Source organism: Akebia trifoliata, chromosome 15 (genome assembly GCF_017979445.1).
Source record: "Akebia trifoliata isolate Shusen 1 chromosome 15, ASM1797944v1, whole genome shotgun sequence".
NCBI classification, from domain to species: Eukaryota; Viridiplantae; Streptophyta; class Magnoliopsida; order Ranunculales; family Lardizabalaceae; genus Akebia; species Akebia trifoliata.
Genome location: NC_141389.1, coordinates 15,701,435 through 15,729,167, shown reverse-complemented (window position 1 = coordinate 15,729,167; position 27,733 = coordinate 15,701,435). Strand labels below are relative to the sequence as shown.

At 35.6% G+C, this 27,733-nt stretch overlaps 1 pseudogene; it reads right to left on the bottom strand.

Annotated features, from left to right (window-relative positions):
• Positions 1–22,780: 22,780 nt before the first annotated feature.
• LOC147384428 (putative sugar phosphate/phosphate translocator At1g06470 pseudogene) lies at positions 22,781–23,969 on the bottom strand (annotated as a pseudogene).
• Between the last annotated feature and the right edge of the window lie 3,764 nt (positions 23,970–27,733).

The following is a 27,733-nucleotide window of genomic DNA, read 5'->3' as shown; positions in this document are numbered from 1 at the left end:
CTATAGGGGAATGGTTTAGGTAAGCATATGGTCATTGTAGGTGGATCAGACTTTACATTGAGAATGAGGGGTGGTGGTGATGATTTGGATGTGGTGGTGATAGGAGAAGTTACGTAAGGAGTTGATGGATTGTATGGAATGATGAGTGGTGGACGTGAGGATGGGGTGTATGGTATATGAAGGGGGGGTCGAGTCATATTTTGAGGACTTGGCAATATATAGGATATGATGAGAGGTAGTTAGGTAGCTGTATTAGGAATTTGAGGAGTGGGGTGGATGGTAAGGTCAACCATTCTAAGTAGCGGTCGTGTATTTCGATGTGAAGTTGTTGTGTAGTGGTTGACAGTGTTAATCGTTGACGTCTCTGATTTCTTTGTTAAGTGGACCCTAATTTTTGACCCAATAGGAGCTATCAAAGCAGACAGATTGAAATTGACCCCCCGAGAATGACATTTACCCTGTGCCACTTTCCTCTCCATTATGAGTAGATAGGGGATTTTGGTTGATGTTCTGCTGTTATGGTGGGTTGGTAGGTCCATCTAGGATGAGAGCCTTCTTATCAATCAAGTTTTGTACTTGATGTTTGAGTTGCTAGCATTGATCTGTAGAGTGTCCTAGAACACCCATGTAAAATTCACAAAATAAATTGGGGTTGTACCCTGGTCTTTTTTCAACTTCTGGGTTTGGTGGTCGTTTTGTGGGGTATTCTGTCCTGAGCAAGATCGAGAGTAATTCTGATAGTGCCATTGGCAACCTAGTAAACACCATGTTAACTCTGTTAAGCCGTGCTTGCTGACCTTTCCTATATTGTGGTGCCTGTGGTGCTACTGGTGGAGGATTTGCCCTGAATTGGTTTTGAGGTGCAGGTTCCAGGCTGGTGGAGGCATTGGGATCTATGAGGTTGACGGAACATGTGGTCTTGGTGCTGGTGCCGGTGTCTGTGCCGGTGCCGGTATGAAGAGTGGTTTGGTTGTACGTTGTTAACCTATGCCTCTTCTCTTTTTTTTGCCACAGGCACTAGCTTTCTCTGAGAGGGGATCCCTGTTGTTGTCCCCATGCTTGTAAAATAAAAGATCAGCCCGGTTGGAATCCCGTTTTCTACCCGACTTGCTACTTGTACCAAATTCGAGATGTACATGTGGTATGCCCAACCAGATGAGTATAGAAGGCGTGCCCTAGTGTCGAGATAAACATGGTGTTCATCTCTTACTTGTGAGGCTGACTCTCGCCACCTTTGTGCATACACTCTTTCACTGTTTCTCTTTGTTTTCTTCTCATCTTAGCCATGTCGTTCCGATCTAGACCAACATTCATATTGAATCGATAATTTTGCCAGAACATTTCTACCAGGTCTTGCCAATTCTTAATAAGAGTATGGTCCAACCCGAAGAACCATTTGAGTGTCGACACCATTAAACTTCTTTGGAACAACTACACCAATAGTCTGTCGTCCTCGCCATATTGGCACATAGATTCACAGTATAATTTCAGGTGTGACAAAGGACACCCCATTCCACTATATTTCTCAAACCCCAGACATTGAACTTGACCGGCAATTGTGCATTTGGGTAAAAGCAAAGGTCCTTAAACCGAGTCCCGCTCATAGTGTTGAGGGTTTTCATCCTCCTCATTTCTTCTTACAGAGACTCAACGTAAAATCCCGATTTTTTGATTCATATCTCGAGAAAAAATAAATAATGAAATTTTGAAAAAATTCTAAAAGTGGGACTTAGGGATAAACTTTAGGATGTTTCTGATAATTTTTAATGGAATCTGACTTCACCATTGGATTCAAAACGATCGAAAAACATACTTTAGCTTGCAAGCACGCTTAAATGCGAGTCCGAGCAGAAAAGTTACATAATCCTCGATTACCGAGTCGGACCAGGCAAAAATAGTGACTTTTTGCTGGAGTAAGAATTATTAAGATTTGATTACACCATTTGTTTCATAACGAAAAATTATTGAACATGGACTATTTACTTGTCATTTTTTGAGCCCAAAAAGTCGAATTATCGTCAAAAATGAAAATGGCATCAATTTTAGGGGTCACCTCTAGCCAAAAATGTAAATTTTTGTTAGAGATAGAGTTTGTATAAATTGACCACACCATTAGATCCGAAATGAAAAATTAGATGAAATATGAGTACTCAATTATCAATTTTGAAGTCCGGATGGTCAAGTTATCGTCTATTGAAACAATAGGTAAAATATTGATTTCGTCCTAAGAATTTATATAAATAAATTCTTTATTTTTTTTTCACTATTTGTCTTCCCATTTCGTTAAAAACCAGGCACGTTTTTTTTAAAAAGAATTTATTTTTCTCCCAATCTTCCAACTCCGATTTGTGGCGAACCGTTCCCTATCGACGTCCGATACAGAAGGGAAAAATGTCTGCAGCCTCGTTCTCTACAAAACCCACCAAAATTCCTTCCATTTTCTCATCTTTTTCACACTATATCGTCAAAAAATAGTCGTATATATACGAGGATTTCGTAACTTCGACCTCGGATTTCATCTGTTTCGGTGTCAAACCGTCCTCCACCGTAGAAGGGGAAAATGATGACGACATCAAGATCTTCGAAACCACTGGGTCGGTTTCAAAAATCAATCACTTCGAAGTATGAGTCACCTCGATTTCCGTGCCGATCGCCTCAATTTCTGCACACGTGCTTTAATTCCGTCGTCTAGAGATTGTAAGGACCCTCAATTTCTATTAGTAATCATAGATTGTGAAAATTGCATTTAGAATTTTATTAAAAATTTATAATGTGTTTCCAAAAATATAGAATTCAATTGGTTATTTCAAATTCACGTCAAAACTTACATGTTTAATATGTTTAATTGTATTTTATAATAAATTATACGCGGGTAAGATATTTAATTGGATTATTTTCGTCAATTGGGTTCTCTGCACCGCTCGGATCCCATTTTGATCTAAGTATTACTTTTTCAATGTTATTGATAAAAATGAATTTCATAGTTGGAAAAATGATTTAATATTCAACGAACTCATATTGAGTTGATGAATATTAGAAAGTGGATATTTTGTTGAGAGATTGAAAACTGTGATAATCGAAATAAAAAGGGAAAAAGGGTATGAAACGATAAAATGTCAGAGTCACACTCGAGAGGTCATATCTGCATTTTACATTGTTGTGTTGTGTGTAGGTTGGTGAACTGATATTTAAGGATAATATTACTGGTTGCATGTTTATTTACTTTTTATTACCGTGAGGTGCTGTTTATGTTTCCATTCCATTATTTATTTTAGGCCAGCTGGCCATAGTTGCATGATAGGAAACTGGATATCCATTCTCAACCTTGTATTGTTAATTTTTCTTTTATTTTCAAATGAAAATAATATATATATGTTGCTATTTTGTGAGTTGTTAAAGAGTCTATGAATGCCTGAAGAGATAGTGCGTCATATCATCCAGAGTGGTGTACAATCCTGGGATGTACGGTAGGGACCACCAAGCTCATACATGGTACAGGACGCGTATGAGAGTGGAGTCACAATTGGAATCCAGGTTATTCTTCTCTATATTTACCAGTGAACTTGTAATGTAAAAGTAATCGTATACGAATGGTTTATATATTTAGGAATCACATACACGCCTGATAGGCATAGACGAGGATGATTAGTCAGTGATCACTAACAATCTATAGAAGTCGAATGTTCTGACACATCGAAAAGAGACCCATTGCCTACTGTCACGTCAAACGACTAGAGCTGGCATCGACACGGAGTCGATAATTTCATCAGCACAGAGCTGGCATCGACATGGAGTCGGTAAAATATTTTGAAAAAATAATTTCATCAGTACAGAGCTAGCATCAACATGGTGTTGGTAAATTTTTAAAATAATTTCATCAGCGCGGAGTTGGCATTGACATAGAATTGGTAAAATATTTAAAAATTATTTCATCAGCATGAAGCTGGCATCGACACGCAGTCGGTAAAATATTAAAAAAAAAGAAATTAGATCAACACGAAGCTGACATCAATACGGAGTTGGTATCAACACGGAGTTGGTATCAACACGGAGTTGGCATTAGCACGGAGCTGGCATCAACACGAAGTCGGTGAAACATTTTGAAAAGGTATTTTCATCGACACAAAGTTGGCATCGACACTGAGTCGGTAAAACGTTTTAAAATTTTGGATTTTGCTAAGTAAATCGATTTGGAAAAATACACGTTTTTTGTTAGTTTCCAATTTAGTTCTATGAAATCAACGTCGGCTAGTTGGATCCCCAGGGAAAAGGCAGTGCACAATGTTTTTGCAGGGGCACTCTTAAATCACCTTATTTCCTTGAATAGACGTAGTTTATCCCTCTCGTATCAACAGGGCAAGATCGTTTCTAGGCACCAACTTTGATCAAAAATTACAATTGGCACTTTTAAATCTTTTTTTTTTTTTAAATAAAGTTGAGTTCGTTTGAATTGATTGATTGGTTGTCAACCTCATTGGATCACAGATGGATCCTCTACTTGGCTTAAAATTGGATATGAGTCGTGGACCCATTTCGAAATGGATATAGATCGTGGACCCAGTTGAAATGGATCTGGGTAGTAGACCTACTTGAGGTGGATCTGGGTCGTAGACCCATATTTGAAGGTATGGGTCATAGACCCAGTTGAAATAGATATAGGTCATGGATCCAGTTGAAATGGATATGGGTCACGGACCCAATTAGAAGTGGGTATGGGTCGTAGACCCATTTTGGATGGATATGGGTCATAGACCCATTTGGAAGTGGGTATAGATCGTAGACCCATTAAAAAAGATATGGATCATGGACCAATTTTTTATGTTTGGTGATGGACGGTAACGGATTTGATTGTAGGCGAGGTTGATAGTGTACCACGTTAGGTGGGGTTAACTTTGATCGATAGAATGTATGTGAGTTCTGTTTTGATCAAATAAAAAAAAAACGACGAGGAGTAGGCCTTAAGCTTAACTAAAAAATAATTCATTTAAGAATTTTTAAGCCTTAAAGTTCAAAAGAAAAATAAACCTGAGAACAAAAGTTGTCAAGTCTGATGTTGGGAACACAATAAGTAAAAAAAAAAAAAATTCATATGTATTTCAAGTATGGATGAGTATATTTCGTGCTTGAAATACGAACCAGTACGAATTTTTGACTACAAATTTTTTTTCATCTGTATTTCAAGTACGGATGAGTGTATTTCATACCCATCCATGCTTGAAATACGGACCAGTACAAATTTTTTACTAAATTTTTTTTTTTTAAAGTTTGTTAGTCCAAACTTGAGACACATTGCCTCTGGTCTTTGGCTTGGGCCAGTAAAAAAAAAAAAATTTTTGTTATTTTTGTTTGTTTTACTTTTTAATGATATGCATGACTAAAAATATCAAATTTTCCCCTCTTACAAAAGGGAAAAAGTAAAGAAAAGGAAATACCCCTAAGCCTATACAACTTGCCTTCATGAGCTGACAACTTGGGCTTCGAGGCCCCGCAACACTTAGGCAATTACAATTTTGTTTGGGGGTCGATACGAATTTGAGAAGACATGTCCTATCTCATCTAATCGGACACATGCATGAGTCTAATAGGTGGTTTCACGGCTACTCGATCTTCAAACTTCGATGCATACCGGAGTACACACGTCGTTGGTTGGTGATTGGATTTGATGTATTCATCCCTGATACTTGAAATAATGATCTCAAGCCATAGAAATACTAGGCATCAAGACTAAATACATTGAGGTGGGGTAGTCGTGCAATGGGGTTATGCTCGCAAGTGCACGTGCAATTTTTCATTTTTTTTCATCGACCCCTTACAAGTGTGTAACAAAGTAGAAGAAAATAAATATTACATATCATTGCTTGAATAAACAAAAGAAAAGAACATAAACAACAAACACAAACTATGTTAGTAAATCGAACAAATAACTATATATATATATATATTTTAAATGGGTTGAGTTGATGCGAGGTGGAACTATATATATATATATATATATATATTTTAAATGGGTTGAGTTGATGCGAGGTGGAACCTAGCTCCCTAGCGGAGTCGCCAGTTGTGAATACGTGATTTTCGATTACGATGGCCACATCTACTAAGGTTTGGAGTCGCCACCATTTATATTGTAAGTGGGTGTGAATGATCACTCGATGTATATTTTTCAGAAAAGTGACATTTTGGTGTTTCGTGACTCCTGATGGATAAAGTACTAATCGAACCTTGAGATCGGGTAAGCAGCTCGATTAGAGAAAATGGAAGGTATTAGGCACCCTTTTCTCCCCGTCAAGTGCAGTAACTTCAACACAACTCGATCATTTTGATTAAAAAATATGAAAAATAAAGTGCCACAAGTTGTGTATTTGTACCCTAAGTAGAGATTTGTTTTTAGATCTAGTTTATAAGGATCATCTCATCGAAAGAGATGATCCTAAAGAGCATGAGTTCAGGTGAGACTATCATTATTCTTCCCACAGGAGTTAATATCAATCTTACTTATACCTTACTTGTGGGGCAAATAGGAGATCGAACCTAAGAAAAAGGGGGAGTAGAGTTAAACTAAGATACTAAAATTTGAATTAACTAAAAGGAATTAAAACTATTTTTCTTTGTATTTTTGAACTTATCAAAAAGATTTAAAGTTGCTAGAAAATTAATCAAAGTAAATGAAATTAAAAGCAAGTAAACTTATGAAATTAAAACACCACTGGAGATGGATCTACCTAGAACATGTTGATGAGCAATTTCTAGTCTCTAGCATTTTTATAACTCAATCGTAAGGGCTTGGTGTTAGCTTCTTTAATCGGAAAGTTTTGCAAATGAAATCAAATGAGAGAATATAAAATAAAGTAGAATTCTTTGAAAACTTCATACTACCAATTATCTAGTTTAAGGATATTTTATCTTGATCTAATCTAAGTATACAGTATCTATATTAAGAGTAAAAAGGTGCAAAAAATCTTAAAGAGAACTTATAAACATTTTAATAAAAGAGTGGCATAAAATTAGAAACAACACAAGAACTTGCTTTAGGCTTTTCCACTCTCTAATGGAAAGGAGTTTAGCTTAATGTCATTGCAAGAGAGTGAAAATAAAAGTTGAAAGAACTTTTTTTCATTTCATGGAAAAACTTACAAATTCTTCTTCTTTTATTTCTTACAAGACTATTTAGCCAAAAAGAAAATAAGTAGAAGATAAAAATACAAAATAAGAGAATAGGTAAGAGCCTTATATTAAAGGAGTCTTGGATAAGAGAACCAAGAGGGACACTTTCTCTAGAGATTGAGGCTCTATTTATAGATAAAAATGTGTGTAGAAGAGTCTAAAAATAATCTCCACTTTTCTTTGCACAAAAAGACAAAAGAGGAGAACATGAGTTAGGGATTAGGGCACTCCAAAGTGGGCTGAAATGCTTTTATCTTGAGATTTTGATTCTAAAATATTGATTTTCTGCACAAGAAACACACGTAATTAGATTTATCTAGTAAATGAATTTATTTATGTATAAGTAAGTCTAATTAACATGCAACATGGTGTTTCGAGGCTTATCATGATTATTAGCTTAATACGGATAAATGGAGATAAAACTCAAGATAAATGTCCAGAAAACGTGCATATAATTGAGTGTTTTGAGACACTCATCACACCCCTAAACTTACTTTTTTTCTAGTCCCTAAAAATTAAAACTACCACTTTCTTAGGCACCTCAACTGCATTTAACGAATGCAGCAAGTCTTTGAACCCCCAGGTTATCCCTAGTAAACGAGTTTGACTCGTGAGGGTTTACAGAGAATATACCCAATATATTCTAATACTTTACAAAAATATCAAAATCAAAATCAAAGTACTTAACGCGAACATAATGATATTTCACAAATCAGTCTAAGGTCATTTAAATTTGAACAAAGTTCTAAGTTTTCATTCCTCATTTTAGAAAATTTCAAAGATAACTTTAGTGTTGGTACGATTTTCTGATTTTTTTTCTTTTTAAAAGTAATATCTTTTTTAAGAACAATATTTCACCTCCTAATTGCTTAGAATGGTCAACTATACCTAAGTTCTAACTTGAAACTAGGCATCCTGTCTCGGATTGTAAGAGGTGTGGATGTTCATTTTAATACCTCTAAGGAACTTTATCTGTGATATTCCAATTTACTCATGTTTTTACCATTGACGGCTTTCACCCTACTAAACTAATTGGTCTTATTAGACTCTTTTCATTTTTGTACTTTTTAGTTCTAACATTTTTGCTTTATTTTGATCTTTTTCACATCTTTCTACTTTTTATTTTCTCAACTTTCTCATACTTCACCATTTTCAAGTGTTCTTTTTACAAAAAACAGGTAGTCATTTTAAAGGTACCTAATCTAATCATATGAACTATATTTTTTTTTCTTCTAACCAGCCAACAAAAGGATAAGGAAGTCATAGTTCACTAGACTAGGTTTTCCCTAACACTATAGACAAAGAAGAAGTTAAACTCTTGTTCTATAAAATCTTATTTTTTTTATAATTTTCTTAATGAGGAACAACAAAAAAAAACTTATGATCAAAAGTTAGGACATAAGCCTGAGATTTGAAATTCATTTGTAAAATGTACATACCAAGATTTTGAATAAAATATTTTGAAAGTGTTAAATATTTGATATATTTTTTTTAATTCTTCTTTTATGAAAACATGAAATTAAACTAGAATGATATACAATGCAATTGTGAGCTAACCTAATACCCCCAAACCTAAATGAAATATTGTACTCAATATACACATAGTAAGGAAAGAGAAACAAATATTAGATCACACCTGAAACGGATTGGGCATTAATGTGTAAAATCTTGTTACAACTAATCTAATATGATTAAAAGTTATAACAATTACAGTTTTTGAAATAGTTTTGCATAAATAAAATCCTACCTAAGAATTTAGAAATAACTTAAAAACGTCATAATCTAATAATGAAATCCATCCTACTCTGAATATGAACTTTCAGTGACCTGTGCTTTATTTTCCTCAATATAGGTCAACATTTATCTTTATTACTCAATCAACAATTGTTAACCAATCTGCAATCCTCATAGCGCTAATTGATTGGTTTGATTGAGAATTGTCTTAAAGAGGAAGAGAATAAGAAAGGGATTAGTGTTGGAATTTTTTTTTGTGAAAGTTTGTTTCCTAACTACATTACTTATTAAAACAAAAGCACATGGGTTGCATCCCAAGCAGCGCTAAGTTTAACGTCTTTAGTCAGACCTATCAAAAAGTTTGAATCCTAGGTATTTTCCTAGTATCTAATTTTACGGACTCAGTGATCGACTTCCCACCCCAAATCATAGGTAGGTAGATTTTTACAATCATTAAGACATTGAAATGATTTTTTAAAATGATCAACATCCCTCATTTATCCTCAGTTCTTAACATCATCACATTTTCAAAATAATTTTCAATCATCGTATTCCCTAAGAGAATGGAAGTTGTAAAACAGGCAGGGTCTATATAATCTTGTAAAAGGATAGGCTGGATGGGATACAAAGCTGGATCGATAGTGGCTAAAATTGGCATGACTAACAATTTAGAATTCATTTTTCATTCTTCCTGAACAACAGTTTCCTCTGATAGTGGATCAGTTACCTAGTTGGACTTCCATCATTACTTTAGTTGGAATTGCAACCGTGAGACGGAGTTATCAATTATTGATGGACAATCATCAAAATCTTCAAAAGAGTATAACTGGTCACTAAGGTTATTTTGAAAGAAGGGTAGATTTTCTAGGATGGAGATATCGTCATTTTCAAATTTATCAAAATTTCCATCTTCTAAAGATAGTGCTAGGTAACTCAATTGACTTCTTATGCTGTCTAAGGCTTGATCCATGTCCTGTTGTTGTTGTTGGATGAATTATAGTTGTTAATTTAACAACTCAGTCATTAAGGATTTTAATGATGAAGTTGAAGGAGATGACGAAAATGAGTCATTGAATGTTGACTCTAGTTTTACAACTCTATATTAAGAGAAATGTTGAGAATCATAGGATTATTTGGAAATTATGGTTTGGAGTCATCATCGAGGTGTCGTGCATATAAAAATCCTCATTGTTACTAAAATGACTACCCTGAATGAACTCGTTCTGACATGGTATGGTATCCGAGGGGAACCAATTATCTATGTGAAAGCGCCCTCGATCCGCGGGATGCGCGGATCCGCTTTTGACCCTTGAGGTTTGGGACTCGCCACCTAGTTATTACGGTCTAGGAACAAAACTGACTCTGAAAAATGTAAACAAAACTAATCTACGAAAGAAAAAAAAAGGGTTTGGGGATTACGTTACGGGGTTGGAAGGTGTTAGGCACCAACCCCGCCCGACTAAAGCCGGTCTCTACTAATTTCCCGAATAAGTTATATAGTTAAAAAAAACCTAGATAAAAAAAGTAAGAAATTATACCTTTTCGATAGCAAAGACCTTGTTCCCTCAGATCTGACAAAAACTACTCCTTGTACCGTACTCCTTACTTCGTTCTGTCTCCGAATTTGATTTCTGATCTCCGAGACAAGGTATCTCTTTTTTGATCTAGATTCTTCGAGTTTGTTATAGGTTTTGGGGTGTTTTCGAAGGGCTTTTAGGTATTTTTAGGCTAAAATCGAATAAGGGATGTTAGGTAAAGAGTTGGGGCTCCAAAATTAGGGTTTATGGGAGGCTATGGGGCTTTTTGACCTACTTCTTTTAGGATTTATGATTTGATACGAAAATAAGGTGTGGGGACGTCTAACTATAGATTTTTTTAGGGGTTGATTTAGATAGAATTAGTGTTTGATTGTAATTCTTTTAGTTAAAGTTGTGTTTTAGTTAGACTTGTTTTAAGTAGAGTTGTGTTTTAATTAGAATTATTTTAGGTGAAGTCGTATTTTAGTTAGAAGTCTATTAGATAGAGTTATTATTTAATTAGAACTCTATTATGATTTTGACTTTTGGTCTTATTTGATTGACTTTTAATATTTTGACTTTAGTCTAAATTGATCGACTTTTAGTATTTTGACTTCAGTCTTGCTAATTGACTTTAATTTTGACCTTAGTCTTGCTTGATTGACTTTAATTTTTGGGAAAATCCTCTTCTATTATATCTTTAATTCTTTGGACCCCCAAATGGAGGGATCCTTAAAGAAATATCTCACGAACCCTCACAATTTTTCATGAGAGCCTGATTGATTGAGTTTTTTAGTTCAAACATTTAAATTAATTTCATTAATGTTTCAATTTAATTATTTAATATTTTATTAACTAATTTTAAAATTTTTAATTATGAAAATTGTGAAATTACCATTTTACTCCCGGAGAGGACTTTTCACGTTTTAAGTCGATTTTTAATGTTTTAGGATGTTTTAGAATCGATTTTTCGTAAGGAATTCAATGGAAATATTAGTTTGTATCATTTATGAAATTTTTTGTGTAAAATGGTTGTGAACTTTATGACGGGCATTTTCGTAATTTTGTCAAATTCTCTTAAAATTGGCGAAATAATTTATTTGGTTTCGATTTGTTATTTTATGTGTTTGAAATAGTTTTCCTAAGCGTAACATAGGCTCTAGGGTCGTTTTGATGTTAGGGGTATTTTGGTAATTTGATCATTTTGGTGATTTTTATCGTGAAGTTTCTTTTTGTCTGAAAAATGACGATTTATAAGCTTATGGGATTATATTTTCCTAGCGTAGCGTGGTTTCTACAGTTTTGTCAGTTCGAGATACGTCATCTGGATTTTTGAAACATTTCTGGTAGCAAAATAAAGCAATGGAATAAACATCCATCATTGGGAACCGTTGCGATCGGGTTGACGGGTTGATTAATCAGGTGAGTGCAAAAATAAGGTGTTTATAGATGCCCCTCTTTGGTAGAGGGTTGAAGTAAACTAGGTAATAAATCTATTTTGGTAGATAGTGTGATATCCAAATGCCAAAGCTAGTGACAGTTCATTTTGCAATTCGTCGGGGTGTTCGGATCCTTGAGGGTAAAGGTCTCCCCGACTTAAAAGGTTGTCAAGTCCTTGAGCGCAAACTCTCACTGACGGTGTCAGATCCTTGAATTTTAGAAAATTCTCTTTGACTGATGTAACAACTATGCAAGTGTGTGATTTAAAATCTAAGAGATTAAGTTGGAACTAAGTAAAATCTGAGCATAATCTGAGCATAAACTAAGCATAATTTCAATATAAATTGAGCATAATTCCGACAAAACCCTCGACGGCATTTGAGCATAGTCCCGAGAAAACCCTCAGCGGTAATTGAGCATAATTTCGAGAAAACTGTGGCGCCCCGCCAAACGCTAACACAAATCCCAAGGCCAAATCCCAAGGTACTAGGTGGCACCTCAAAATTTCGGCATGGTCTCCTATATTTATGTTACCGTTTCACGGAACTCAAACCTGATAAACCAATTTATAACAAAACCTGTATATAAAAATGTATATACAGGAAAATAACAGCGGAAGACTAATTACATCTAACATGTAAGTAGATCAGAGTGCGAAAGATTTATCAATATACAGGCTTACCAAAACACTCTCACTCTAACATAGGCCTAAACTCTCAATCCAAAAACTACATACATCCTGGCGGAAACTGACAACACTAAGGGATGTGGCCCTAGTGCTCACTAGGCAATAAAATCTGATTGTCGATCTGATCGACCAGATACTCCTCAATTACTGTCTCTACGCCTGCCTCGACAGCTGCAAGTGCTGAAACTAAAAAAATAGGAAGGAAAGGGTGAGTAACAATGGTTACCTAGTAAGTCCACAGCCAATTCCTACTAATAACCCTTCCTAAGCATGATCGAATAAAGCATACTGAATAAAGCAACTAAACAGTTTAAAAGTTACACATAACATCAATCATCCATACTCATTATACATTTTTCATTTTATGCAAATAATGTTGACAACATTAAAATAATAGACATGCTTCTCAGTTTGTAATTCGAAATATAACAACAAATACATAATACAAGTGGTGGAGTATTGGAATTAAAGAGTTGGGATTCACGACTGGATCGCTCCCAGTCGGGACATGATATTCCTCAATAACATCGTAGTTCCTGATTTTGTGGCTGGTCGTGTCTACCACGCTTGCGGAACCATTTATCCGGCTCAGGCTGGCCGTTTGACGTGACCGTAAGCAATGGGTCTCTTTTCGATGTGTTAGAACGTTTGACTACTACTAGATTGTTAGTGATCACTGACTAATCATCTTCGTCTATGCCTATCAGGCGTGCATGTGATTCCCAAATGACACTCCACTCGTATACGACCACCTTTACAATACACGTTCACTGGTAAAGATAAGAAAGGAATGGACCCGGATTCCAGTTGTGACTCCACTCTCATACACGTCCCATACCACGTATGAGTTTGGTGGTCCCTACCGTACATCCCAGGATAGTGCACCCCTCCGGATGATGTGACACACTATCCCTTCAGGCATTCACAAACCCTTTAACAACTCACAAAATAGTTACGCATATATATAATTTTTGATTTAAAACAAAAGAGAAATTAACAGAACAGGGTTGAGAACGGATATCCAGTTCCTACCATGCAACCGTGGCCACCCGGCCTAAAATAAATAACAGTACTCAGCGTAAGCGCTAACATAATCGAAAATAAACATGCAACCCTTTCATTAATAACCTGGATATCCTTTCACCAACCTACACACAACATACAATGTAAAACGCAGACATCACCCCTCGGGTGTGATTCTGACATTTTACCGTTCATTCCCTTTTCCCATTCTCTCAACATTCTCATTTTTCATCTTTTCACATCGACCATCCATTTTCAATCTTTCAAAGTCATTCTTTTGGTCTTTCCATTGAAAATCATCGAAGTTTATTAAAAAACAAGGTCCCGGCAATGCACGAGACCAAAGCTGTTAAAAATGGTAAAAGTTGGTGAAATTTTGGCTAAGTGTCAGAAACTCAAAATTTCAAAGTTCTCGAAATTAAAAATGGATTTTTCGAAATGAAAGTCTCGATCATGAGATTCGACACCATATAGTTTTTGTGATCTAATTCAAAGAAACGCGAAAGTTATTTCATTTTGAAAACTTGCCGAAAACGTCGAAAATTACGTTTTGTTCTTTAAACCAAAATTCAAATTTTGATCCTTTGAGATTTGGATCTTAAAACCATTCCCATTGTTCCGAAATGGGGGGTAAAACCTTAATTTCATTAAAGAACTTAAAGTAAATGGAAAGTAAAAATTTAAAGAGGACATTTACTTAAATGTTTTTAATGAAATAAAGGGTGAGAAATAGTGTATAAGGTGTGAGGAAGTCAAGCCAAGAGTCAGAATCTGTTTTTGACTCAGAACAGTGCTGTCGGCAGCAGAACCTTGTTCTATCGGTGGAACCGATGGTTCCTGCCGACGGAAGAAAATTTTCGGTGGCAGAAGCTTCATTCTGTCGGTAGAACCGACAGAATGCCTTCGGCAGGTGCCGGTGGCACCGACCCTTCCCGCCGACAGCCTGAACCTCACTCGCGATTTTTGAGTTTTTCGATCCCTTCTTTGGATCTTTGTTCCATTCTTCAAATCCCTCAATCCACCCACAAATTCAACATTTAAAATATAGATTAAACACATCAAATCCTTATTTCTAACATGAATTTCAATTCAAATAAAGATTTCTATGACTTAAAACAAGCAACACATTTTTAACAAAATCCCTAAATGCAAACTTTAGAAATCTAAAGCTACCAATAAGAATTGGAAGTCCCTTACTTAGTTGTGGACGCCAAGGATACAAGCTAGCACTACAAATCAGGGTTGGATGGCTCGAGAGTCGAGGTTGGGCTGACTTGGATGCCAAATAAGCAAGGGTTTGCAAGGTATCCGACAATGACGTTCTCCTTCGCTTCTACAATGAAGTATAGACCTAGCTCCTAACTCGATGAAGCCCTCGGATGGAATGTGTTGGGGTTTACTCGAGCTACCCGGCTGGTTTTTGATGGAGGATGGAGAAAACGAACAAGAATGAACAACCAAAGGTGGTGAAGTTGTAGCTCTCGACGTGGCCGACAACTTTGTCTTCTTCGTCGAGGTTCAACTCGGCTTCGTTCGGACTAGAACTTGAAGGGAATGGGTTGAAACCCTTGGGTTGAGAAGTGGCTGCCGTTTGGTTTCCTTGGAGAAGAAGAGAAATGAAATGAAATAAAAGAAATAAGATTTCTTTTATAATAAAGCTGAGGGTATACTTGTAATTTCCCCATCATTTCTAGTTTCGATCGTAACTTAACTATTCGGACTCGGAAAATGACAAACGAATATACTATTTCGAATAATTTTTCACTATAGATCTAATGGTATCATCAAATCTTTTCGATTCTCTCTCTAACAAAATTCCACTATTTTGGGTCCCACTTAACACGAAATTCGAGGATTCTATAACTTCTCTATCCAAATTCGAATTCGGACTTGCTTACAGGCTAATGTATATATTTCGATCCTTTTGAATCTAATGGCGAAGTTGATTTTTCTCGAAATTAATCATAACAAGATCCGAGTATTTTACTTTAAATCTCTCCTTCGATATTTTCTTCCAAGTCTCACCATTTAATTTCCTCGAGATATGAGTTGAAAATTCGGGGTGTTACAAAAACCCTCGACGGTAACTGAGCATAATTGCGAGAAAACCCTCGGCGGTAACTGAGCATAGTTTCGAGAAAACCCTCGACGGCATCTGAGCATAATTCCGAGATAACCCTCGGCAGTAACTGAGCATAATTCAGAGAAAATCCTCGACGGTAACTGAGACGAGTTCTGAGAAAACCCTCGGCGGTAACTGTACATAGTTCCGAGAAAATCCTTGGCGGCATCGGAGCATAATTCCGAGAAAACCCTCGGCGGTAACTAAGCATAGTTCCTAGAAAACCCTTGGCAGCATCTGAGTATAATTCCGAGAAAACCCTCGGCGATAACTAAGCATAGTTCCGAGAAAATCCTCGGCGATAACAGAGCATAGTTTCGAGAAAACCCTCGGCGGTAAATGAGCATAGTTCCGAAAAAACCCTCGGCGGCATCTAAGCATAATTTCGAGAAAACCCTCAACAGCATCTGAGCATAATTCCGAGAAAACCCTCGGCGGTAGCTGAGCATAGTTTCGAGAAAACCCTCGACGGCATCTGAGCATAATTCTGAGAAAACCCTCGACGACATCTAAGCATAATTCCGAGAAAACCCTCGGCGGTATCTGAGCATAATTTCGAGAAAGCCCTCGGCGGCATCTAACTGGGTAAAACTGAGACTAAAGGAATAAATCTGGGAAAGAACGATTGAAAATGAATCTGGAAAAGAGGGGTTGGATCTGGAAATGAAGAGATCTGAGACAGAATGAATTTCCTATCTCCTATGTGAGATCCAAAATGCTTTTGTTTGAATCTCGAGGTTTTATCCAAAAGTTTTATGAATTTAAAACTCAAGTTTTTATTTCTTTTGAACCTCAAAAGTTTTTCGAAAAACTGTTATCAAGAGGGTAACCTTAAGTTTGGGGTTCTCATTATCATTGCCTAAAAAACAAAATGCCCCTAGTTTGACAATGAACATGGCACATCATGCATAAATTAAAAAAATGCCCCTAGTATAAGGGGGAAAAGTTATATTAAAGAAGAAAGAAAATGCCCCTTGTATGAAGGTTTGAAATATTTGATTACCACAAGCGCAATAAATATCCCACTTTTAATTTTAATTAATTTTATTGAAGATTTTGAGTCAGGCTCAAGAGAACAAAATATTTCCTTTTGGTACTCATCATAGAATTCACCCTTTTCTCCATTGATTCACTCGGGGAAGTAAACATTTTCAGATCGATCGTAGACAAAATACTTGTGACTTCTGAGTCTATGCTTGGTTTAATCTAAGTATTGAACTTAATTATTCGGACTTCTAATGTTTCAGCTCGGATCGCACTTAGTTTGGTATCTTCTTCTGTTTTTCTTTGTTGTTCTAACTTTCGCCTAGATTGCCTTTTCAGGTTTTTAATCTATCGAGCTTGCTCTAACTTTTGCCTAGATCGCCTTTTCAGATTTTCGATCTAGCGAGCTTTTCTTTTTTTCTTGGCTCTGATTGTTGTCAAAGTTGTCATTTCAGATTTTCAACCTTGCAAGCTTGCCTTAATTTTTGCCTAAGTCGCCCTTTCCAGGTTTTCAACTTAGCAGGTTTCATCATTTTTTATCTTTTTCTTCTCCTCTGAACTTCTAGAGTTGCTGTCTGATCATGCTTTGCTATCTTTCTTGACTTTTCGTACGGTACTTAGGAGGACTTTTATAAGTAAGCTTAGGACTGGGTATTAAAAAAAATGAATTTTGAGGCTCAAAAATCCAAATGCCCCTTGTGTGGCATTTCCTTTTAAATTATTTTCTTTTTCCTTAAATTTTCTTCCCCATTTTGGATTTCTTTTTCTTTTGAATTTTTTTCTTGATTTTTTATTGTGTGGGGAAATAGATTTTTTTTATTTTAATATGGTCGGGCCTGAAGTAACTTCTCAGGTTGCCTACGTACCCCATAATTTTGGGATCAGACCAAAACGTAGTTTGAAGCTTCTCTTTCCTAGGTTAGGTGATCGAGCTGAGAAAGAAAAAAGGCATAATTTTCTTTTTGAAAAGGCTGCAAAGGGGTTGAGAAAGGATATGTTGAACCAGGTAACTGGGTAATATGAGGATTGATTTGGCCAAAGATGACCTCCTTAAATGTAGTACCGCTTGATCTGGTCAAGGTTGGTTGGTTCTGGTAGTTCACTTCCATCATGATCTTGAAGTCTAACGACTTTTCCAAACAGTATTTCCTTAATGAATGAATTCCTCCAATTGGGTTCAGACTTTCTCCTATAATCGAGGAGGTGTGTTCAATTTTCTTTGAAGTCTGATAGTTAAATCCTTAACTTGTAAATGATAAGCTTTGACCTTCTTAGATAAGCTTGCACATGGTACAGGGCTTTAACTTGTTTTCTTCGATCAAGTTTAATTCTTCATACTACTGATGAACCCAATATGTTTCTAACAAATAATTTTCCAACAAGACCCTGAGAAACGGAATTTCTATTTCAATTGACAAAACTGCTTCCATGCCATACACAAGGAGTAGGGAATAGCTCCAGTAGAAGATCCGATTCAACTTCGATATGCCCATAATGCAAATGGCAGTTTTTTTGACCAATCTCGATGTGATTCACACATTTTCCTGATGATAGTCTTGAGATTCTTATTAGCTGCTTCGAATGCTCCATTAGTCTGAGGGCAGTAAGGAGATGATTTGTGGTGTGAGATTTTAAACTTTGAACACAATGTAATGACCTCAATTTTGAAGTGTGACCCATTATTAGAGATCAATACTACTTCAACTGTTTCATTAGTCTGAGAATGGTAAACTATTCTGGGAGCTCTACCATAATGAAAAATCTAGCACTAATACATTTTGTAACATCTTCCTTGATCTCATTTTCTCAAGTCAGTATCTATCCTATGCTAGACAACACCCAAGCTTGCACCTAACATATCCTCATAGGCCCACACGAACAAGTCTTTTGAAATCTTTGAGAAAATTCATTATCCCCTTGTGTTCCTTTAGGGATAGGATGGAATTATTTTCTATTTTGAGGTCAAAGACATTTCCTTTCTCAATTAAAGGTTGAGCCTGACTCTTATCTTCCTGTTAAGGAAAGAAATCTATAAAATTATTAGTTAATTCGTTAATGCGCTCGAGGTATTCAAAAATTTCCTTTATCCGATCAATTTTAGATGGGGCGACAGACACCTCTATAGACTCGATGAACTAACTTGACTCAATAGGAAAGAGTAGACTCAATCTAAGGAAGACATGACCTTGCTAAAAAAAAAGGACTCGAGCTAACCTAAATAACTCATGAAAACTTAAGACAAGTACCTACACGAGTTTGATTAGGACTGAGGACTGAGATATTGCTTACAATCGGTAGGATTGGAGCACTATGATCTTCAAAGAACAACTGGATGATGTCGATAAATTTGGAGGTCATTTCTGACTGTTAACTTGATATTGACGTTTACTCTAACTGATCGGATTTACAACCCTAGCTAGACGATGGACGATTAAGCTTAGATACAATGATAACCCTTAAACCTCTTTGAAGGTGAATTTAACCAATTTCAGTCACCCCCTCGATAACATTTTAAATGAACCCTAAGATTTTATCGAATTCTGTGCATCAATCCATTAAATAATTCATCAATTCAATGATTATTCAGAAGAAAAATAATTTTATTGCACTTTTGAAAACTATTGAAAAATAATATTTTTATTGAATAATTTTCTCAAATCTGATTATTTTTTGCAATCATTTTCTTTTAAAAAAAATATATTTTGGTAATTTTCCAAGGTCCATGTAAAAAATGTATTTTTAGTAAAAAACATATTTCAAAAATTTTCATGCAAAAATTGATCTTTTATAAATCATTTTCCTTCTTTGAAAATGGGTTGAAACCTGAATTTAGCAAAGAATTTGATTTTCATTTTGATTTAAATGACTCAGCCCATCATGATTGTTGGATCGAGATGGACTGGGTCATTACGAATTATTGTCAAAAATGGATTCTTTATTGGGTTGGTGCACTCATTTTAATTTTCAAGACAAAATTTTTTATCCTTAAGGACAACCATACATTCCTGATCTCATCATTCACATACATCCATCTCATCATTCACATGCATTCTGATCTCATCATTCACATACATTCATCAATTAAAAGGTCCATTCAATAAACAACTCGAGAACACTCACGATAAATTCGAGTCGTGACCTATATGGAAGGTTTCTAGACTCTAAGTTTACTACGTGCAATGCATTTTTATCTGACCACCCTTTCCCGAGCACACCTATATACCTCTTGATACGTGATGACTTGGTTTGATATACCGTATATGTGATAATCTAAAACCTCAACTAACTTCTCCAAAGCCAAAAACAGCCAGTTTGATCTCTAGTTGAGAGGTGGCGCACAATGCTGAGCAAGGGCCCACTTAAATATCTCTCGTCTAGAATAGACGTAGTATATCCCCCTCGTACAATAGAATATTGAAAGCGCCCTTGATCCGTGGGGTACGCGGATCCGCTTTTGACCCTTGAGGTTTGGGAGTCGTCACCTAGTTATTATGGTTTAGGAACCAAATTGACTTTAAAACGGATAAAAAACTAATCTACTACAGAAAAACTGAATTCGGGGTTCACATTACGGGGTTAGAAGGTATTAGGCACCAACCCCGCCCGACCAATACCGATCTCTACTTATCACAAATAAGACTACATTGCTAATGATAAAATCTAGATAAAAAATAACAGAAATGTTACGTTCGATACGTAAAGGTTCTATTCCCTCAGATCTAATGACAATGCTCCTTGTACAGTACTCCTTACTTCGTTCTGTCTCCAGATCTGATTTCTTATCTCTGAGGCAAGGTATCTCCTTCTTAGATCTGAATGCTTCAGATTTGTTATGAATTTTTAGGGTGTTTTTTAAAGGTTTCTAGGTGTTTTCAGGCTAAAATCGAAGTATGGGTGTTAGGTAAGGAGTTAGGGCTCCAAAATTAGGGTTTTGGAAAGGTTGTGGAGGCTTTTTTACCTACTTTTTCTAAGATTTTTTCTTTGATACGAAAATAGGGTGTGGAAGCTCCTATTTATAAAGTTTTTTAGGAGAATTAGGGTTTAGACTTTGGTCTCATGAGATTGACTTAGTCTTTAGGGTTTTAATTTAGGGTTTTTACTTTTAGTCTTAAGAGATTGACTTGATTAGTTTAGATTAGCATTTTGACTTTAGTCTTATGAGATTGACTTGATTAGTTTAGATTAGGATTTTGATTTAGGGTTTTGACTTTAGTCTTATAAGATTGACTTTAATACTTGACTTTAGTCTTACTTAATTGACTTTAATTTTGACTTTAATCTTATTTGATTGACTTTAATATCTTGACTTTAGTCTTACTTGATAGACTTTAAATTTTTGGAGAACCCCCCTGTATTATATCTTTAATTCTTTGGACCCCCAAATGGAGGGGTCCTTAAAGAAATATCTTGCGAACCATCAACAATTTTTCCTGAAAGCCTGATTGATCGATTTTTTGATTCAAATTTTAAAATTAATTTTATTAATGTTTCACTTTACATTATTTAATGATTTATTTATTAATTTCGAAATTTTTAATTATTAAAATTGTGAAATTACCATTTTTTCCTCGAAGAGGATGTTTTACGTTTTAAGTCATTTTTCAATGTTCTAGGATGTTTTGGAATCAGTTTTTCTTAAGGAATTCAATGGGAGTGTTGGTTTTTGTCATTTATGAAGTTTTTTGTATGAAATGGTCGTGAACTTGATGAGAGGCATTTTCGTAATTTTGTCGAATTTTGTGAAAAATGATGAAATAATTTATTGGATTTCAATTTGTTGTTTTATGTGTTTGAATAGGTTTTCCTAAGCGTAATGTAGGCTCTAGGATTGTTTTGATGTTAGTATTTTGATAATTTGATCATTTTTAATGATTTTTATCGTAAAGCTTCTTTTTGGTCTGCAATATGGTGATTTCTACGTTTCTGGGGTTGTATTTTCCTAGCGTAGCGTGGTTTATAAGGTTTTGTTAGTTCGAGATACCTCATCCGGATTTTCGAAACATATCTGATAACAAAATAAAGCATTGGAATAAACATCCATCATTTGGAACCGTTGCGATCGGGTTGACGAGCTGATTAATTAGGCGAATATAAAAATGGGGTGTCTACAGGTACAGCGGTGCAAGATCTCGCTTAGGCACTGGTTTTGACTAAGAAGTGCAATTGATATACTTAGACTATCTTTTACATACCTATGGGTACGAGTCAAGAGTTGTAGCTTTCATAAATGGTTTGGCATCCCACGAGGGGACCGACCACGTACTAGTACTACGTTGGTAATTGGGACATGTGACTGTGTGGCTCACAATAGGTCAAAGGCTCAGGTCGTTCCAGCCTGGCTGCATCAATATACCTTTCAGAATCACTTGATCAAACGGTATTGATGCCCCAGTTTGATATACCCTAAGGTACGTGACTGGAGTTGTGGTTTTCATGAATGACGTTGCATCTCCGAAGAGACCAGGCCACGCACTAGTGCCACATTGGCTATATAGGACGTGTAAGTATGCAAAACAGTAAACGTGCATGTGGTGTTAGCAAAACAGGGTGGGGTTTGCCCGGGGCCTTTTTCAAACAAATGAGCCCATATGCTTTGATCAAAGCACAACATATATTCAAGCATCAATGACATCAAGTATCCAAAAATCAATAGATCATACCAATCAAATTATCAAAGATTGAATAAATGCATATGACAAGATGAAGCATAACATATTAAATCAATAGCATCAAACGACAAAGGAAGAACTGATCATGATCAAATATGCATATATCATGGTAAATGATGCATTAAGAAAATGTGTCATGTCAAATGAGAGTAGAGTAGTTCAATTGAGTTGAACAGCATGACCCAACTTCCAAATATCGACAAAAATGTGATATGGCAAAATTTTACTTGAAAAATTATACATTGAAAATATGGAGAAATTCTATGAATGCACTATGGATTCAATTGAGTCAATGCTTTGCTTTAACAATTTCACATAATTTGTTGACCTTTCTCTTTTTTTTTATTTTTTGGAAGATAAAAAAAAAAATTATAAAAGTAAAAAAAACTAAAGAAACCTATTATCAACTAGTACTAAACAAATTGAATTTGTTTTTTCCTTGAAAATTGATTTTAAGAACCCGGAGAAGAGAAAATCCATATTCAACGAAATATATTATTCAAACCGTTATAGCTTTCAACTAACCTTTGATGAAAATGTGGAATAGATGAACCATATATATCCAAAAGCCTATAATGAATTTGCATATAAATGCTACTAAATCAACTGAAGCCTTCAGAGAACTTTCCATACCAAATGGGTTCTCTGCTGATCTTGTTAATGGATATCCTTGAGTAATTGAATTTGGCTCCCTTGATGCTTAAAATCTTTCCGAATCCTCCGTAGAAATCTCATTGTGAAACCGTATATGAGGCAAAAAACTTGAAGTTGAGTGTCAACGATAATGCCACACAAAAAGCTAACAAAATTTCGGTCGATGTAACCACAAAAATTGTCAAGCATCCACATCTTGATCATCCATCTCCTCGAGGATAACATATTTTGCAGCTATATTGGAAGTTGATGACACTGCTTTTTCATTTTCACTTGCTTGGGATAAATGTAGCTTTTGGTATTTGTACCAGTTGAATAAACTGACTCCAAACATGATTATGACAAGTCCAATCCCTTTCAGCCAGGTAAATTGATCATGGAAATAAAACACTACAACCGAAATGGTAATAGCCTCCTTGACTACCCCTGCAATTGTTACTGTTATCGTACTGGTCGCTTTAACAAGAATGTACTTAATTAAAACCATAAAAACAGGCTAGGGTTCCACCAATAAACATTAACAAGGATCCTCGAAGGACATGCCATGAATTATTAAAATAATCATTCTTTCTGAATTCATTCCATGGATCCATAGGAAGATAGAGTAGAGCAGTGGCCACTGCCATCACTGGAGTCACATAACTCATCAAAGTAAGGGGATTCTTTAAACCGTATTCTTCTTTCTTTAAAAGAATCTGAGTCATGCACCAGTGAAACCCAAACATAACAACAATGAACATAACAAAAATGAAACCTCAAAATGCAAATTCTGTTTCTTTTACAACAGTTAATAAAATTCCAGCAGTGATGATGAATATGATTCCCATAAGTTTAATGCTTGGATTCTCAATCTTGAATGCAAAAGCAAATACAAATAGAAATATAGGAGCGACAGATTTATTCATAGCGGCAAATGTAGCAGAAATGAAACCAATGGAGGACGTGGCTGTGTTGTGGACGTGGGAAAGAGGAGACATCCAAAGAAGAAGAGCAGGGATGGAGAAGGGCGTAAAAGAGTCTCGAGAGAAAGAGAGAGTCGGAAATTAGCCGAAGAGAAATCAAAAATGCTTTTGTAGCGGTTCTAAAGTCGATCGGAAGAGGTGGTTTAAACCGATCGGATTGATTGGACCGATCACTACTGAAACCAGTGGAGTTGGGAAGAAGACGACTTGAAAACAGAAATAAAAAATGACTTTAAAAAAAACAAAATAATGTTTTTACTCAAAACACACCACGAACCTTCAATCATCAAAAAAGGATTATTACTGGGGACACACCACTAAAATACAAATGGAAACATATGGTTGCTGTTCTCAACAGCATGCCCAAATTTTTTTTTTAATGTTAAAGAAAAAACTGCACACTCTAAGAAATAAACAAAACTTTTATTTGTACCTAAAAAAAGATTAAAATAAATAAAAATAAAAAATAAATAAAAATAAAAAACTCCTCATGCCCAACAATCATTAAGTCATCCCTAAGAAAAACAACTTTCGAAATCTAGCATTATTTAGCATTATTACGAATGATCCTTGACCGGACCATAAAAATAATATGTCAAGGCAAATATTCCAAGGCTAATCCAATGAGTAATAATTAGGCCAACAATAAAGATAAAATAAACTGATAGACAAACAATTAAAAATAACAAAACTAGGACGTTTTAACAATGCTCCCATACTTGGGGTTTTCCAAGTTTGATCCTCGAAGGTCTCCAGTGGAGTCGCCACTGAAAGCGCCTTCGATCCACTGGGTGCGCGGATCCACTTTTGACCCTTGAGATTTGGGAGTCGCCACCTAGTTATTACGGTCTAGGAACCAAACTGACTCTAAAAAAGACAAACATTACAAATCTACGAAAGAAAAAAAAGGGTCCGGGATCACGTTACGGGGTTGGAAGGTGTTAGGCACCAACCCCGTCTGGCCAAATTCGGTCTCTACTAATTTCCTTAATAAGTTACATTGCTAAAAAAAACCTAGATAAAAAAAAGTAAGAAATTATACCTTTCCAATAGCAAAGACCTTGTTCCCTCAGATCCGACAAAAACTGCTCCTTGTACCGTACTCCTTGCTTCATTCTGTCTCCGGATTTGCTTTTTGATCTCCGAGACAAGATATCTCTTTTTTGATCTGGATTCTTTGAGTTTGTTATGGGTTTTTGGGTGTTTTCGAAGGGCTTTTAGGTATTTTTTAGGCTAAAATCGAAGAAGGGATGTTAGGTAAGGAGTTGGCGCTCCAAAACTAGGGTTTATGGGAGGCTATGGGGGCTTTTTGACCTATTTCTCTTAGGATTTATGATTTGATACGAAAATAGGGTGTGGGGACCTCTATTTATAGATTTTTTTAGGGGTTGATTTAAATAAAATTAGTGTTTGATTATAATTCTTTTAGTTAAAGTTGTGTTTTAGTTAGACTTGTTTTAGATAGAGTTGTGTTTTAATTAGAATTTTTTTAGGTGGAATTGTATTTTAGTTAGAACTCTATTAGATAGAGTTATTATTTAATTAGAACTCTATTATGATTTTGACATTTGGTCTTATTTGATTGACTTTTAATATTTTGACTTTAGTCTTAATTGATTGACTTTTAATATCTTGACTTCAGTCTGCTTAATTGACTTTAATTTTGACTTTAGTCTCACTTGATTGACTTTAATACCTTGACCTTAGTCTTGTTTGATTGACTTTAATTTTTTGGAGAACCCTCCTCTATTATATCTTTAATTTTTTGGACCTCTAAATGGAGGGGTCCTTAAAAAAATATCTCACGAACCCTCAACAATTTTTCATGAGAGCCCGATTGATCGATTGTTTTAGTTCAAAATTTTAAATTAATTTTATTAATGTTTCAATTTAATTATTTAATATTTTATTTATTAATTTTAAAATTTTTAATTATGAAAATTATGAAATTACCGTTTTACCCCCGGAGAGGACTTTTCACGTTTTAAGTCGATTTTTAATGTTATAGGATGTTTTAGAATCGATTTTTCGTAAGGAATTCAATGGAAATATTAGTTTGTGTCGTTTATGAAATTTTTTGTGTGAAATGGTTGTGAACTTTATAAAGGGCATTTTCATAATTTTGTTAAATTCTGTAAAAATTGGTGAAATAATTTATTTGGTTTCAATTTGTTATTTTATGTGTTTGAAAGAGTTTTTCTAAGCGTAACGTAGGCTCTAGGGTTGTTTTGATGTTAGGGTATTTTAGTAATTTTGTCATTTTTAGTGATTTTTATCGTGAAATTTCTTTTTGTCTGAAAAATGATGATTTCTAAGCTTCTGGGGTTATATTTTCCTAGCGTAGCGTGGTTTCTACAGTTTTGTTAGTTCGAGATACCTCATCTGGATTTCTGGTAGTAAAATAAAGCAATGGAATAAACATTCATCATTAGGAACCGTTGTGATCGGGTTGACGAGTTGATTAATCAGGCGAGTGCAAAAATGAGGTGGCTACACTATATGGTATGGTTGGTCGAATGAACTAAGTGTCGGCATCTAATAAGAATATTGCGAATGATGCATATTGGCCTGTGTGGTACGAAACATAGGTAGACTCAGACAACACTCGGGAAGATGACCATAATTATCACATAGGACGCATGGGATCCAAGATTCTCTCCTAAACTCTATGACAATGCAAAATTTGCTCGGTGTTCTGTATCTATACACTATTGATTTGTACACAAGAGAGGGAGGAACTCACACATGATCTTGGGTTCTTACAATTAGATACTATTGTTGTTCTTTGAACGTCTACCAAGTATGCAAATCACACAGTCAATCAAACAATCACGAAAAGAAAATATTGGACCTAGATAGGTTGTCTAAAGCTAGACAACTCCTAACTGGATATAAATAGCGCAACTAGCCTTCCAACTCGGTTATATGAAGTCAATTTTAAATCATTCGGATCTCCAGATCAGAGGTGGCGCACAATGCATAAGCAAGGATACTCTTAAATCACCTTCCTTCCTTGAATAGACTAAATCTATCCCCTTAAAAGATAAGATCTTACTAGATACAAAAGATGACCAAGAAACGCATTTGGCACAACTTAAAGTAGAATTTCTCCTATTGAGCTCATGGGCCCTATAGTCAAGTCTAATTTATTTTATTTAATTTTATTGGATGACTAATGTGTTGATTATCCTAATTAGAGTAAGGAATTAGTAATAACTTCCTATCTTTATCTTATCATGCCATCCCTAGGAGAGGGGTGCTTTTTACTACTTAATTAACTATTCCATGTGTATGCAAATTGGAAAAATAACACACAAAGGCAAGGAATAACCCCTTAGCATAGAGAGGCATGGGTGTTTCGGGATTATCTCCCGTGTGAAAGCGCCCTCGATCCGCGGGGTGCGCGGATCCGCTTTTGACCCTTGAGGTTTGGGAGTCGCCACCTAGATGTTAAGGTCTAGGAACCAAACTGACTCTAAAAAAGGCAAACTAATCTACAAAAGAGAAAAATAGTCCGGGGATCACGTTACGGGGTTGGAAGGTGTTAGGCACCAACCCCGCCCGGCCAAAGCCGGTCTCTACTAACTTTCCAAGTAAATCACATTGCTAAAAACCTAGATAGATATAAAAATAAAAATAAAAAAACTGATACCTTTCCGATAGCAAGGATTTTGCTCCCTCAGATCTGACAAAAAGAACTCCTTGTACTATACTCCCTTGCTTTGTTCTGTCTCCGGATTTGACTTCGGATCTCCTAGATCGAGGTATCTCCTTGTTTT